Raw genomic sequence first — 15,714 nt, 5'->3', positions numbered from 1 at the left:
GTTACAAATGGCTGAGATGGTAGCCCATTCTGCCAATAAGTCAGAATGTCTGGTATGCACCTTGGCCCCAACAGATGCCACGAGTGGACTACCACTTCTCCCATATCCTGGCTCTCTATGACCTATAGATCCATCAAAACGAAAATGGAGACCGTAACCGGTCGGCATTTTCGTGATGGAAAGGGGGGAATGAAGGAGTGGAGACCAGAGGTCCACTGTGGAGAGCCAGGCTGGAGCCATTTTATAATCCAAAAACGCCATTTTAAAAGGAGCAAGCTAAAAAGGCTAAAAGCTATCTCTCTTCTGTTTGCAAAAGCATTCTTTGCAAATGCAGCATGTGTGGTCAGAACATTTCACACCTGTAGCTAGCTGCTGACCAAAATTCTGGTAAACACCGAGGAGAGAGCAAGAAGCAGGATGTCTAGCTCACCACAAAGTTCTAAACCGAGCAACCTGTTAAAACCACAGAAAGAGGCGGGGGTCAAGGAGCATTTACGGGAATTGCCAATAGGTCAAGAGGATTATAAGCCATCAGTGCCACCTAGTGGATAATGCAGCCTGGAACCGAAGGGCCACCATCAATTCTTTAATTGGTTGAGCTTCAATGAATATGCATAAAGGGGAATGTCTGGGGGGGGGGGCCTGAACTTTGCTTTGCCTAAGGGGATAAAAACTGTCTGCCCCTGGTGTTCGGGGGCATTCTCTCATTTTTCCTGAATGCACCCCTTTTTGATCTTGTCTGACAAAACCAAATTGAATAAAATCTTTTCTCAAAGAAATATTGCTGCCTGGATTTTTCCATTCTGGTCTGGATTCTGAAGTCTCTAACATCAGCAGTCTAGCTGCAGCATTTTGCACAAAGCTGTAGCCTTTGGACCAGATCCAAGCGTAGCCCCCCACACACTTCTGGCATACACTGCTTCAAGCCAAGCCAATAATCCAATAAATATCAGTTCAGTAAAGTACTGGGGGGTGGGGGCATTGGAACTGAAACTCTTATTGAGAAAAATGAGTGTGAGCTTAAGCTCTAAAGAGAAATTCATGCTGATTTTGTTTCTTTTTACAAGTTTCTACCTTGGCAATAAAGACAGATGTCTACCATAATGCCATTAATGTTACTGCCATCTTTATTAGTATATTTTTACCATGGGAGACAAGATGTTATTCTTTCTAATCTCAAATATGATGTTTAATACGATCATTCCAGACACATCTCCTCTGATAGTTATTTTATTACATTTGCTGCAGATGATGCAATACTCAATTATCTGCCTTGTTATTGCTACTACAGCCTTTGGTTTAGAAGCCAAAACCACCATTTACTGGAATAAGCTGATTTTATGAGTCATATAATCTGCAGCATGGCTTAAGAGATATTCATGACCATATCCCTTACTACCACAGCTCACTAGTGTAGCATGGAAAAAAGATTCTTCCGGCCCTTTAAAAAAAGGTGGCAGCATGGCATGTAAATAGTTCAGAAATGCATGAGTATCTTCCACAATTCAAAACCTACACATCTGTTTGCAGGCATGGTTGTTGTAGGTGGAGATTGGCATTCTAAATCAGCATAGTCCGCTTGTCAGCTGCAGGTAACCTATATAGAGCAGTATGTGATGCACAGCTACTGCTATGCTAAAAACAGCAATGATAGCTTAAAAATTTTGAACTGGTAAATGTACTTTCTGTTGTACTTGAACTAGACCACTATTATTGCTTGCATAGAAATCTGGAGGTTTGCACTGGATTTTCCAGTGTCCATAATGATTGGGGCTCTGTGGAGAGATTGAGCAACAGCAGCAAGATGGCAGGTCAGGGGATCTCCAGGGAGTTTCAGAATGCAAATCAACATTAGTAGAATCATGTCAACCATGATGTCAGGGATGGCCAGCAACGCCAGTTTACAAAAGTATGCTTGCATCAATGGTTTGTTGTTGTTTGTTTACTGCTTTATGTTCCAAATGGAAGCTTTGGAATAATCAGGCTCTATGGACCACCTAGCCCTTGACTTTTCAGGTACACAGCTTAGAAACTACTTTACTTTCAAGCCATGCTCAGTACATGTGCACTGCCTAGAGAACATAGGCTATGGGCCAATTTTTAAAGTACACTACTAAATAAATAGATGTAAGTTAGGGGGTGTCAAGGGACTGGAAGGGCTCTGATAGGTGTGTGGCAGAGGCAAAGGGGCTGGAGACTGACCCAAGAGAGGGGGGCAGCAATTTATGGGATTTTGCGCCACCCAAGAAGCAGAAGCAAAGGCAGAAGAAAAAGGGAAGCTTAGAGCAGTTAGAGATGGAGTTGGAGGCACAGGACCTATTGGAAGCATAGGAAGAGGCTTTCAGGCAAGGCGTGAGGCAGTCAAATCTGTGCCATCCCTGCCCACTGTCTCCTAAAACCAGGAGGGGTTTGAAGATGGAAAGGTAGTGGTAACTTCCATGCAGGAGAAGTCTCAGGTTGTGTTTGTGATTAGTCTGCTAGAAGGGGAGGCGAGCCACTGGGTGGTCCCCATTCTCATTGCTCAGCATGCCCACCTGCTAAATTATTATGCTTTCATTACAGACATAAACAAGATGTTCCAAGAATCCCAGAGCCCAGCATACACTGGCTGCAGAGAATGAGACAAGGGAGGGATCCAGTAGTGATCTACACCACCAATTTCTGTTTGTTGACCCAAGACATGGGGTGGAATGATGTAGCGCTGATGGCTCAGTACCACTTAGACTGAAAAAGGAGATAATGGATGAGCTGATCTGGACCAGGCTGCCCAGCACCTTAGCATTTGATTCAATTGTGTGTGCAAATAGATGGGTGGTGGGAGAGTTGCTGCCTGACTTGAATGTCAGCTCCTAACAAGCCTGGTCCTCTACACCTGACCTCCCCACTCTTAAGCCCAAGCCAGCTGGTGGTTTCGCATTTCCTAGAGGGTGGTGCTCCAGGAACCCATCAAGGAACTTCCTGGACTTCAATGACAAGGCTCAAATTCAGCGCTTCCTTTGCAGTATTAGATATATCTATAAGTTGCCCTGACAGTACTTTACATTTAGTCTCCAAAGGCTGCAATGCTGCTGACAAGTCTGATGCCAAGGCTGTTTGGATTTTATCCACGTATTCATCAGATCCCCCCCATCTCATCAGCTAGAGTACTAGAACCTCCTTGTGCCATGTCAGTGTCAGAGGCCTCTTCTGATAGCTCAGAGCAGCCCATGTCAATTTCAGTCCTCAGATCGTACTTTCCAATTTTGCTATTAGGTCCCCTAAAACCTCACAGCATTATCTTTCTGAAGACATCTTTAAGCACTGGAGAGCATTTATTACCAGGAGACTTAATTTTAAGCCTTCATTAGGATTTCCAGCAAGCCACACCCCACCTTCTAATGAATTTTCATTAACAAATCTGTGGAGGGCATGCGATTTGGACCCAGGGCTTCCAGCCTCATGCTATGTCACTATTGTTGACAAGGCAGTTAAATTGAGCTGTCTCTTTACTAGAAGTCTTACACCACAGTTTCTTGCCTTCAGTGGTAAGTGATTTCATTTCCCTTAAGTGCTTCTTGTTCACTCTTCTGTTTTCCTCACCCACACTCTGTCAATACCTTTCACCATGTTTGATGTCAGCAAGACCTCCTGACCTTGCTAATGCTCTTCCTACTTCCAGGTGATGTGGTTCCTAATCAAGTGATGCTCTGCGATTGATTCTCCAGCCATTCCAACTCTGCCTGTGCGCTACAGATTCAATAAAGGATGGCTGCCTACAATCTTCCTGCTGCAGGAAGGGCCCTCTTAAGTTTAAATGAAAAACTGTGTAAGGACTTCCTTTTTAATCCCTTAGACAGAGGAGAGCACCTGAAGATGCAGCTATGCTGAGCACAGAGCTCTGGTAGCAACAGCTGCGCTCAGGTGGGAGCCCTTAAAGAGATGCTTTGGAAGACTGTAGGTGGAGTATATGGAATGTTAGAGGATAGGTAGTACCTCTGTCGGGGGGCATGTTGCATGATAGGTTGTCCACCTTTGGTCCTCACCCTTCACTCAGCTCTCACCTGTGGATCCTAGAAGCTGTCAGCATGTGACAGCTGCCACATGCCGGGAATGGCTTTGACTGACTGGCTAAAGCAGGTGAGGATAGTTGATGAGTCTCAAACCCTTGGTGAGTTAGGGACTTCCCCTGTATGGAAAGACAGGCTATGGCGGATTGGTGTATTGTCAAACCAAATAAATGGCAGCCAACATTCCCACAAAGATATCTGGAAGCTGTAGTTTGTTACAGGTGCAGAGAATTGTTAGGAGACCATTATTCCCCTAATGAGTTACAATTCCTAGAGTGGTTAAGGAATTGATCCGTCTTTGAAGAAAATTCTAGGAATCGTACCCATGGGGAGAACAGGGGTCTCACGACCACTCAGAAAGCCCTTAACAGATGACAGCTCCCTTAATTATTTGGGGAATTTATGAATGTTGGAAGTGGTATCGTCATGCTCTAATGATGTGAATGTGGTCTGTGACTGAGAGCAATGGAACACTGACAGTGTTGGCTTGGGACATGGGAATGGAAGATCTGGTGGGAGAAAATATATTATAGTACACTGAAGGTTAGCATTATTGTTGAGGGATGTGCACCATGAGTTTAAGGAACTCCTCTCCACATAGTCACTTCTTCCACATCCCAGCTCTTAACAATAAAAAACTCAGCTTTAGAGGCTGGCAGACAACCCCAAATTTGTGCCCTTTAGCACCGTAAGAGGTCAGAAGGAAGTTGTCAGTTGGGAGGGGAAGGTCCTTCCCTGCCCCACCCCATTTCCTCTCCCTGAAACCTTCCTTTCCACCTGCAAATGCCAAATACCACATGGATAGGCTCAGCTGGTCAAAGCATGGTGCTGACAATACCAAGGTCACAGGTTTGATCCCCATCTGAGACAGCAGCATATTCTTGTACTGCAGGGGTTGGGCTAGATGAACCTCAGGGTCCCTACAGTTCTATGATTCTAAATACACCTGCTCTAGGCTGGCTGCAGCTCAGAACAGGTGTATTCAGTTCTCCTTCTTAGGCTCTGGGTTCCACTTTTCTTATTAGGAGCTGAAGTGTACCTTATAAAAGCCCCGAGACACAGTTGATTTGCATGCGTTACTCATGGAGAACCCCAGAGATGTTATGGGGTGGGGGGTAGAATTAGAGATCCATTCAATTATTTTCTCTCAACTATAATCAGCAGCTATTCGTTATGGAGATCATTCTAAATTACTGAAAATTGCGTTAGCTATTTTAGACTATAATAAAAGGATGTGGAGAAATATTAGCATTCTGAAGCCAAATTTATATTGACTCATCTTTCCATTTTTCATTTTAATAATGTTCGTACCAACGATAATGTGTTAAAGAGACAGCTTGTCATGGAGTGCCATCTTGTGGCAAATCTCAGCTAATGCTGTAGCATGGCACAGAGGTGGTCACATTTTTTATGTTCAAGCATGAGTGCTGGTGGTTTTGCAGACCAAATGGCACTACCCATGCACAAGAGGTATTGCAGAAGTACCAAAAAATCTAGTTAAAACATACTGAGCTCCCAGCCCTTCCCAAATAGCCCAATGATGGTAGTTAATTCTCAGTGGCAACAGAGTGCTGGGTGGAAGAGGAAGAACAGAAAACTAGGTATGAGAGGAATATTCTGTACTTCATGCCTGCCAGCACAATAGGTGTGCTCCACATGGAGCAGATTTGTTGCAGACCCCACTTGCCTTTTTGATATCTGTTAGAAAGAGGGAGAGTCCGCCAGTGGCGTAGCGTGGGTTGTCAGCACCCGGGGCAAGGCAAGTAATTTGTGCCCCCTAACCCATGGATTTGCGCCCCCTAACCCTAACCCCCAGATGTTGCGCCTGGTGCAGCCCCCCTGCACCCCCCACACTACACCATTGGAGTCCGCCATGTGTGAGGCAAGAGCACAATGTCGACATGGAATGATGTCACTCTAATGCCTGCACTTTACAGAAGGGTTGCAAACATAGTGCCCTCCACATGTTCTGGGACTACAACTCCCATCAGCTCTAACCAGCATGGTTAATGGTCAGGAACCATGGGAGTTGTAGCTGAACAATATCTAGAAGGAACCACTTTGGCTGTCCCTACCATAAGGATACCATAAGGGATGTGGGTGGCACTGTGGGTTAAACCACAGAGCCTAGGACTTGCCGATTGGAAGGTCGGCGGTTCGAATCCCCGCGATGGGGTGAGCTCCCGTTGCTCGGTCCCTGCTCCTGCCAACCTAGCAGTTCGAAAGCACATCAAAGTGCAAGTAGATAAATAGGTACCGCTCCGGCGGGAAGGTAAACGGCATTTCTGTGCACTGCTCTGGTTTGCCAGAAGCGGCTTAGTCATGCTGGCCACATGACCCAGAAGCTGTACGCCGGCTCCCTCGGCCAATAAAGTGAGATGAGTGCCGCAACCCCGGAGTCGGCCACGACTGGACCTAATGGTCAGGGGTCCCTTTACTTTTGCCTTTACTGTAAGGAAAACATCATTTTCTTCTGCTACATAGATCAATCCATCACAGCACATATGCCTTGGAAGCATCTCTTCTATACTCTATGGTTCTCAGTTTATTACTAACCATTCACATCCATGTGTATAATGCACCCAGGAATCTTGAATAATTCTGTTGGACATGAAAACAGGAGTGGAAATTCCTGCATGTTTGTTAGATGTTAAGAGGTACAATCATGCCAGCAAATACAAGTGGTGTTTGCTTATCATTGTTTAGTCCACAAACATTATGTAAATACTGATGCCATTTACTGCATCATTTTTTGACATTTTCTTTCCACTGAAATTACCTATTTAAATATCAAAGGATTGGAAACAGCACCATCTGTGATGAACCCAGATTGGGAAAGAAATCACTGCCTTTCGGAATTTAGATAAATCCCAGTAAGGGCATGTCAAAACACAAAATGGCTGCCATATCCAAGACTGAACCACATTATGGTGTTGGATATCCTTCTTCAGCAATGTGCAAGGAGAAAACCTCTTTGCACCTTTTCTGTATTTGGAATAGAGAAGAGCATGGGTGGTAAATTCTGGAATCCAATGCGATGTGGACCTGCTTAAGAGGGGTGCTCAGTGAAAGGGAAACTGAGCCAGTATAAATAGGAGCTGCCCAGTGTTATGGGTGGAGGGGGGCTGCCTTAATTTTGTGCTCACAGATAGCAGCAGCCCAACCTGAGTGCGGGTCCACACAGCCTGACAGTGGCCATGGCACTCAGCAAGGGCTACACTGCACAGTTTAAACAAGAATACATGCCATACATACATTTTGCCTGCCATAAAACAGCCAGAATTGGGACTCCAGCACCATTTCAGGCAAGAGATCTCACTTGACCCCATTTTACTTCATTAGAACTCAACTGCCTTATCAGGAACATCTTCATTCCTTCATTCATAGCTAGCCAATCACAGAGAAGATCCACCTTACACAACAGTGGAGTCTACAGGTGAAAATTATTATTAACAGGCTCTGCAAAGCATGGCATCTGCAAAATCTGAGCTAAAATCTCTGCAAACCTCAGCTATTTGACTCCCTGTGGAGGTGGTAATGGAGGCCACAAGCCTTAAGTAAACTAAGGGAAAGTATCAATCAACAATATTGTCCAATATTGCCACAATGGGGAAACTTAATAAATTCACTAAAAATCAGCCATTTAATCAATTCTCTTTGCTCTAGTGGTGCTTTGCTCCTCTTAGGAAGGGGAAGGGGAGAGGACAGGAATTATGATGTGGGTGGCTGTCAGTCCACCACAGTCCATATGTGTGTGTATGTGTCTGTGTGTGTTTGTGTGTAATTATTAAATGTTCTGTTTTACAATTTTGAATACTCATTTAAACATCCTTAAAGTATCAATGACTTCCCTTCTTCTCTTTCCATGGTTCATTTTGCATACCATAAATCTCTGCATATTTTACATAAACTAAGCCATTCAGTATTCTATTTTTACATCCAGCAAAACTTATTTACACTGTTGAATTTATCTTAATGCTGCCAGCATTTTCAAGTGTACACAATTTCCCCCATATATTCAATAAACATTTTCCAATCTTCTTTAAACATATGTTCTTCTTGTTCTCTTATTCTATGTGTTTTTAAAAAATATAATTTTTATTAGTTTTTGCACATATTTTCCAACATAATAACTCAAATTTTTTTGAGGGGGGAAAATTATTGCCTCACATTCATGGACACATATTCTCCCTCACCCAGATGATATATGGGTATAACCTCAGGTAGTGTATGGGCAGTTTGCAAGGGTGCAAGAATGGGAGTGCTGTGAGTGGGTGTGTGGAGGACTGTCATAAGGGTCGGAAAACATTGTGTACAGCAGCACAAGAGGATAAAGAAGACGATTAGGGAAACAAATATAAATAGAATGCCTCTTGCTAATTTGTGGAGCCAAGAGGTTTGAGGCAGCCATGACCAAGGATCCCAGTCAGAAAGACCTTCTTGAGGGATCTTTTGAAGGGAATCAGCTAGGGTGTCTATGGAATCAAAGTGTCCGGTAATGTTGAGGGTCTGATCTGATACAAAAGAACAACACTCTGTCCCTATCAATTTGCATACGCCTCCTTGAGACGATAATAAATAGTCTAGAGAAAGATGATTTTGAATCGTCACCTGACGCACCTTTGTGAGCTCAGTAAGGACGGAATGCGTGGTAGCTTCCGATCCCTTCATAAATTGTAAAAGGACATCAGTGAGTCTGAGGAGCTCTAAATGATTTGAGAAAGCTCCATAAGCCAGGAGGAGGGCTCGAAGCCATGTCTCCCCATTTGGTTTAGGTCGTGGGTGTGTCGTGGGTGTGGGGGATCACCTGTTTCCCAAGCGGCCATCTGGTGGTGATAGGGTTACTCGAAACCCTGAATGAATGTGACCAAGGAAACAGGACCCCTGCATGTGAATTCTAATCCACATATAGCCTCTCTGCCCACAGACCCAAAACAAGCCTCCCAGGGGTTTTTCTATGTGTCCTGTGCAGAAGGCAATTATGAGATCTGGCAAGGGTGGCTGTTGTGTGAAGGAAGTCAGTACTGCAGTCAAGGTGGAGGTGAGGGAATGAGTGGGTGTGAAAGTGGTTGTGAACCATTGTGGCGAGTCCCTCGGGGTCGGTGTGAATGGTGACAGTACAGGTGCTGGATCCTATGAGGTCTCCAGTTCCCGAGAACTCCTTGCACACAGGTCCAATAGTCCGACCACTCAGGTAGATGTATTGGGCACTGGGTTTCAGGAAAGCAAGATTGCCCTGTAAAAGGTAAGTGGATCTGTATTGATCTAATGTGAAGGGCGTGCTTATGAAAGGCACCACTTCTTCAATATGTGACAGAGTGTGGGCACAAATCCAGCACTGGGAAAGGTTGGTGGTTTGCACAACCTTCTGTAGAAGTTGTACTTATACATTTCCTTGCCATGCTGATAGTCTGAGGGACTGAGGCGGAGGGGTTATCTCTGGGAGTTTGACATGTCTCGGGGCTGTTTCTATGGGGTGGAGAGGATCCTGAGATTTGAGGAGTTTTAAATCATTTGCTATACCTCCACACCGCTACGGCCCCACTGGATCCCATTCCAAAACCTTCCCTCCACCCACGGGATGTAACCGGCCCTCGAGGTATGCCTTTCCCACCCAGTCAGGATTTGTGCACAAATCCCATACACAACAGAATTTCCGGACACAGATACCTTGAATAATGGAGGTAGTTGTCATGTTACTGCAATAAAATCCATAAGTCCAGTGTTCATGGTACATGGAATCTGTGTAGCTTTCCCAGAGTCCCTTTCCAATTTCAGATGGTTCATATTGTCTGATAGCTTTTCCCCATTGGGTTTGGACCTAAGTTCCGTTATGACAGATCAGGCGGTTCCATGAGTCCTCGAGGGTGTAGAAGGCTCATCTGAAGATGGCATAAGAGGTGGTTCTGACAGTTAGTTCCCAGGCTTGGGTGTTCTTCAGTTGTGGTCGGCAAGCGCTGAGGTTCTTGGTGTCAGCAATATCCTGGTCAGGGTAGAAGTGTTTGATAGGAGTGTCCCCACACTGGAGCCCTGGTGGAATATGGGTGGCAACTGGAATGAGGATAGAGATTAGATGCAGGGATGCCAGGCAGGCAGCTCTCAAGGAATGCATAGCGATTTACCTGAAAAAGACAGACAACACAAAAGGGAGGGGGCGACACGAGGGAGAGAGATTATCTTGAGTCAGAGTGGGGGTATTTCTCCTTCCAGAACTGCATTCTGATGGGAGGGTGGTCGGGGTCTTCTGGGTAGGATCGATAAGTATCCTTGAGAGCCACTTTTCTTCAGGACTCTTCCCAGGTCCCTCTCCAGTTGCTAGGGGACTACGATTACCCCCTGCTGTCATCATTAGGGAGGTTTCATTGTCAGTTGCAGTCGTATCCGATGGTGGGTTGGGGTTTGTGTCAAGGGAAGTCGGAGGATTGGACGTCTTGCAGAAAGTGTAATGGATCCACGCATTCCTTTCTGACACCTTAATTGCAGTGGGTATCGTAAGAAGAACCTGGAAGGGACCCTCCCATGATGGTTCAAGGGTGTCCTTCCTGAAGGACTTGACAAGGACCCAATTTCCAGGTTGAAAAGCATGGGCAGCTACATCCAGAGGAACATTTTGACCTGCCCCAGCATACTGGTGCAGTTCTTTAAGGTGCCTCTGCAGCTGTGTGACATAAGTAGTTAGCTCATTCTCTCCCACATCTAGTTCAGAAATTGGGAGTTGGGTAGTGTGAGTAGGGGATGGGCACCCAAACAAAAGTTCATAAGGGGAAAGTTCCAATGAGCCCCTTGGCTGACTCCTGATGTTGTGTAACACAAGGGGAAGGGCATTAATACACTTGAGTCCCGTTGCTGCACACATTTTCCCCAACTGATTTTTTATGAGTCCATTCATAGTTCAGTTTGTCCTGAGGACGGGGAATGATATGGCGTGTGCAGTTGCCATTTGATACCGAATGCCCTTGCCACAGCCTGTATTATTTCTGCAGTAAAATGAGAACCACGATCGCTATCCAAGTGTCTAGGCACCCATAAAGGTAAAGGTAAAGGTACCCCTGCCCGTACGGGCCAGTCTTGACAGACTCTGGGGTTGTGCGCCCATCTCACTTAAGAGGCCAGGGGCCAGCGCTGTCCGGAGACACTTCCGGGTCACGTGGCCAGCGTGACAAAGCTGCATCTGGCGAGCCAGAGCTGCACACGGAAACGCCGTTTACCTTCCCGCTGGTAAGCGGTCCCTATTTATCTACTTGTACCCGGAGGTACTTTCGAACTGCTAGGTTGGCAGGCACTGGGACCGAGCAGCGGGAGCGCACCCCGCCGCAGGGATTCGAACCGCCGACCTTTCAATCGGCAAGTCCTAGACGCTGAGGCTTTAACCCACAGCGCCACCTGCGTCCCTGGACTAGGCACCCATACCTTGAGATAATTTCTTGCATTAGGATGTGTGCCACAGTTTGTGCAGTTGCATGCTTATAAGGGTACGCCTCCGGCCAAAAAGTCAGCTGATCTGTGATGACAAGTATATGTTTGTAACCCAAACATTTAGGCAGTTCTGCAAAGTCCAATTGTAGGCTCTCAAAGGGAAAGAAAGCCCATGGTCTGGAGCCAGGGGGTTTTCAGGGTTTCCTTTTTGGGTTGTAGCTGGTGCAAATAGTACAGTTCTTTGAAACAGCCTTGGCATATTGGTGAGCGCCTGGGGCATACCAGTGTCTGAGAAGGCTATCAGCCAGCCTATTTGCCCCCCAATGTGTGCATTGCTGTAGAACACATAAATGTTTGGGAACCCATGCTTTTGGCATTATGAGGCGGTCGTCAGGAAGGGTCCTAACCTGGCCATTTTTGTGCCCCCCTAGGTCCTGCCATTTTTTAATTTCTTCAGCTTGGGCAGTGTTATACATCCATGTGAAATCAATGTCTGAAGGGGCTACAATAGCTTGAAATTCATTCTGGGCTGCAGGGAGACTGCGGCTTGTTGTGTTGGCAAGGCGGTTTCCAACAGAAATAAAATCAGTTCCATTAGTGTGAGTCTTGCAATGAATCACGGAAATGGCTTTAGGGAGGTGTACTGCATCCATGAGTTGTTTCACAAGAGGGACATGAGAGATTTGGGGCTGTCAGAAATCCCCTTTGTTTCCATAATATCCCAGTGGCATGGACCAAACCAAAACAGTATTTGGAGTCTGTATATATATTAATGTGTTTCCCCTCACTCAGTTCACATCTTCTTATTAGGGCGATTAATTCAGCCGCTTGTGCACTGTACCTGGGACTTATGGGTGCTGTTTCCAACACATGCTTGTGGGTGACTACAGAAAATCCTGTTTTGCATACGCTTATCTCTGAATATGGTGAGATCAGGATCCTTTAAAGGAAGGTAGTGTCAGTCCTCCTGGGGTTTTTCAGCCAATCTGACAGCTTGGGTACAGTCATGATGGGGGCTGCCATCTTCAGGAAGTGGAAGAAGGGTAGCGGGATTGAGGGTATTAACCCTTTTGATATGGACATTTGAGGGGGTCAGCAGGGCAGCTTCATATTGCCTGAGTCTAACATTGCTGAAATGTTGGCAGCCGTGTAAATTTAGCAAGGTGGCTACTGCATGAGGGACATTTAGGATGAGTTCTTGGTTCTGTATGATTTCTAGAGCTCTCTCCATCAATTCAGCTGCTGCCGCTATTGCCCTCAGCCTACTGTCCTTTTTGCAACGCTGTCTAGCTGGATACTATAGTAGCAACTGGTCTCTCCCATCCCTAGAAGGTTTGGGTTAGAACACCTGAAGCTACCCCTCTCTGTTCATGGACAAACAGGGAAAAGGGGAGGAGATAGTCAGGGAGTCCCAGAGCGGGCACTGATCTCAGTTCACGTTTTATGGTCTCAAAGTTTGTGAGGCACTCTTTATTCCATCTAAGGGGTTCTGGTTCATCTTTATTTGTCATTTGTACCAGCGGTTTTGTTAGTTCACCATACATAGCGCTGGCTTTTACTTTTATACTGCAGTTGGGGTTTTATCCCCACTTTTCCAGGAAACACAATAAATAACCCACAGTAGACTCAATCTGGACAACTCCAAGGATTAGTACTGTGACACACCACTGTTCGTCTGGCCTTGACTTACTAGCTGGCACAGTTGTTGGCGTTCCTGGCTACTAAGCTAACAGTGCCGTCAGCGATCTCAACCCCCCCATCATTAAATCAGCCGGGGAGCCCACAGCAACCTCCTGCCTCTTACAATCTTAACTCAGAGTTCCCTACTGGACGCTTGCGCAGTGCAGTGCCAGATCGGGACTCAGGAACAATGGAAAGGAAAGGAATCAGACGCCCTTGCGTTCTCTGGCTCATAGGTCATCTCTAACAAAGATCACTATGGCAGAGGTGCGCCTGCGCTTGGGAATTATAATTTTGGAATTATAGTTTGGTTCAGAAGTAAGTGCACGACCTTTTCTGGACACCCTCCAAGAGACTAGGTCGGCAAATAGAATTAAAGGGGAAGAGGCACACAAGACCCTCCTCTGGGCAACTCAGATGAATTCAGGTCTGTGGTGAAAATTAGGTGATGGAAAGGGGGGGGAGTTTAGATTCTGAAGGAAAGAAAGGAAGAGTTAAATAATTTTGGTTGCTGTGGTTTAGAGAACCCACTACCCGTGTTTCCTACTTATACTCACTTTGCAAGTGTGCTGTCCCTCTTCCCTCAGGGAGCTTCTGATTTTGAAGACAGCAATGCCGAGGAGAGAAAAACCAGAAAGAACCCCCCCCCAAAAAAAAAACAGCTGGCTAAATCACCACTACTTTTTCCTGGTTGGTCCCGCTGAGGATCCCAGTTAGAGCTGGGATTCAAAGTCTGCCAGGGAAAGATAAGCCCCCCTTGCAAGAGGCTGTGTGCACTTGGGTTCTTACTCCTTGACACCTCAAAATCCCGGTAAAACTGATTCTCCTGGCTGGCTTGCCAAAAATGAAATAAATATTATTGCTTCCCCAAGGGGGTCCTAGCCTTGTAAGGAGGACTGGACCCTCGGAAGGAGCACGGTTGTGGAGGCTCCATACCGGTCGGGAAATGACAGAGACCACACCAGGATTGGTGAAAAAGCAAAGTCTGATCTTTATTTTCAAAGAACAAAAGACTGTTGCAACAGGGTTCCCACTCACGTAACAGAAGGACGGAGTGAGAACCCTGAACAAAGAAATTGCCTTTACTTAAATACCTTTTCATTTCCATACAGATCAGTGATACAGAAAATGACATAAATGGTGCAAAAAGAGGATTAACATAAGGTAAGTGGGATGTTGTAAGATCTTGGATGTTGTTAATGGAGATGTTGTCCACTTTGAGGTTGGGAACAAAAGGTGTTGAGTGGTTTTTCCTCTTCAGGGGATCTTGACTAACAGTTCTGTTTTTGCTTCATTTTCAAGAAGGAATTCCGGAGTTTTGGGGTGATCAGTATGCAGATTAAATGGCTGGATATTTGGGAAACGGTTATCAGTGTTGGTGTGAAATCCTGTTCTGCATGATTATTAGTGCTGGTGTGAAGTTCCGCTCTGCATACTTTTATTAATTAAACTGATTTTATGTTGCGTTTTGTGTGTATTCACGATGTCATTTGTAGACCCAGTAGGTGGCGCTGTGGTCCTTGAAGGTATTTTGACAGTTTGTGAACGGCAGAATATTGACAGATCAAGTATTCGGCAATGGAGAGTCAGACAGAATATAAAATCTTTTGGCTACATTCTTCCAGTTACATTTTTCTATTCTAGTTACATTTTCTAGTGTAGGAAAACACTTTTTAGAAAGATATAAAAAGGTGATACATTTGATAAGTCAACAGTTGCATTCCTCAGCTACATTCTTTAGTGGCATTACAGCGATACATCCATACAGATGTGCAAGAAGCAACAAGCAAAAAGATATTTTGTTAGCATAGAAATACGTAACACTGAGAGGTTCATTTATTAACTCTCCTCTCTGATCATGGCTTCTCTTATGACACATTCAGGAGAGGCCCAATGGAAGTCCTTCTTCCTGCAGCACACAGTTAACCTGTGGCGGTGATGGCCACCAACTAGGATGGCTTTCAAAGAGGATCCGTCAAATTCACGGAGGGTTAACATTGGCATAAGACTGCCAACGGCTACTAGCCACAATGGCAACCGGTGGCTGGAAGCCAGGGCTCTTGCGCCTGGGTCCTGCTTTGTGGGCTCTCCACAAGCATGACTGGAAGGTCCCTGTGGGGACAGGATGGGGGCCTAGATGAGCTACAGGCTCTTTTTGTGTATTTCTGAATGTCACACTTGGAAACCACACACACACAGTACAAAAACCAAAGCCTCATATATGGTTTTGACTGCGTGTTTATTTCAATTATATGTTCTGGTACTTTTCTTCCTCTGAAAACAAAATGCATTCCCTTCCTTCTATTATCCCATTGTTAAAAGAAAGAGTCCAACAACGAAAACCCTCGCCTCACATTTCCTCGCTCGGCCCGCCATTAACGGTCCCACGCGCTTTTTGAAACCTAGGAGTGCCCTCCCGTTCGGCGCCGACTTCCACGATTTGAGGGGGCAGCTTTCTCTCCCTAACATTTCATTGGGCGGCGCTGCCGTCACTCTTTATAGAGTATATTATGAAAAGGCGGGATTGGCGGAGGAGGCGTCGGTGTCGCTAAGCAGCCGTTCCACGCTCACG

The sequence above is a fragment of the Podarcis gaigeae genome, assembly GCF_964106915.1.
Source record: "Podarcis gaigeae genome assembly, chromosome: Z".
Lineage (NCBI taxonomy): Eukaryota > Metazoa > Chordata > Lepidosauria > Squamata > Lacertidae > Podarcis > Podarcis gaigeae.
The sequence above is the reverse complement of the archived record's forward strand: the minus strand, read 5'-3'. Positions refer to the sequence as shown.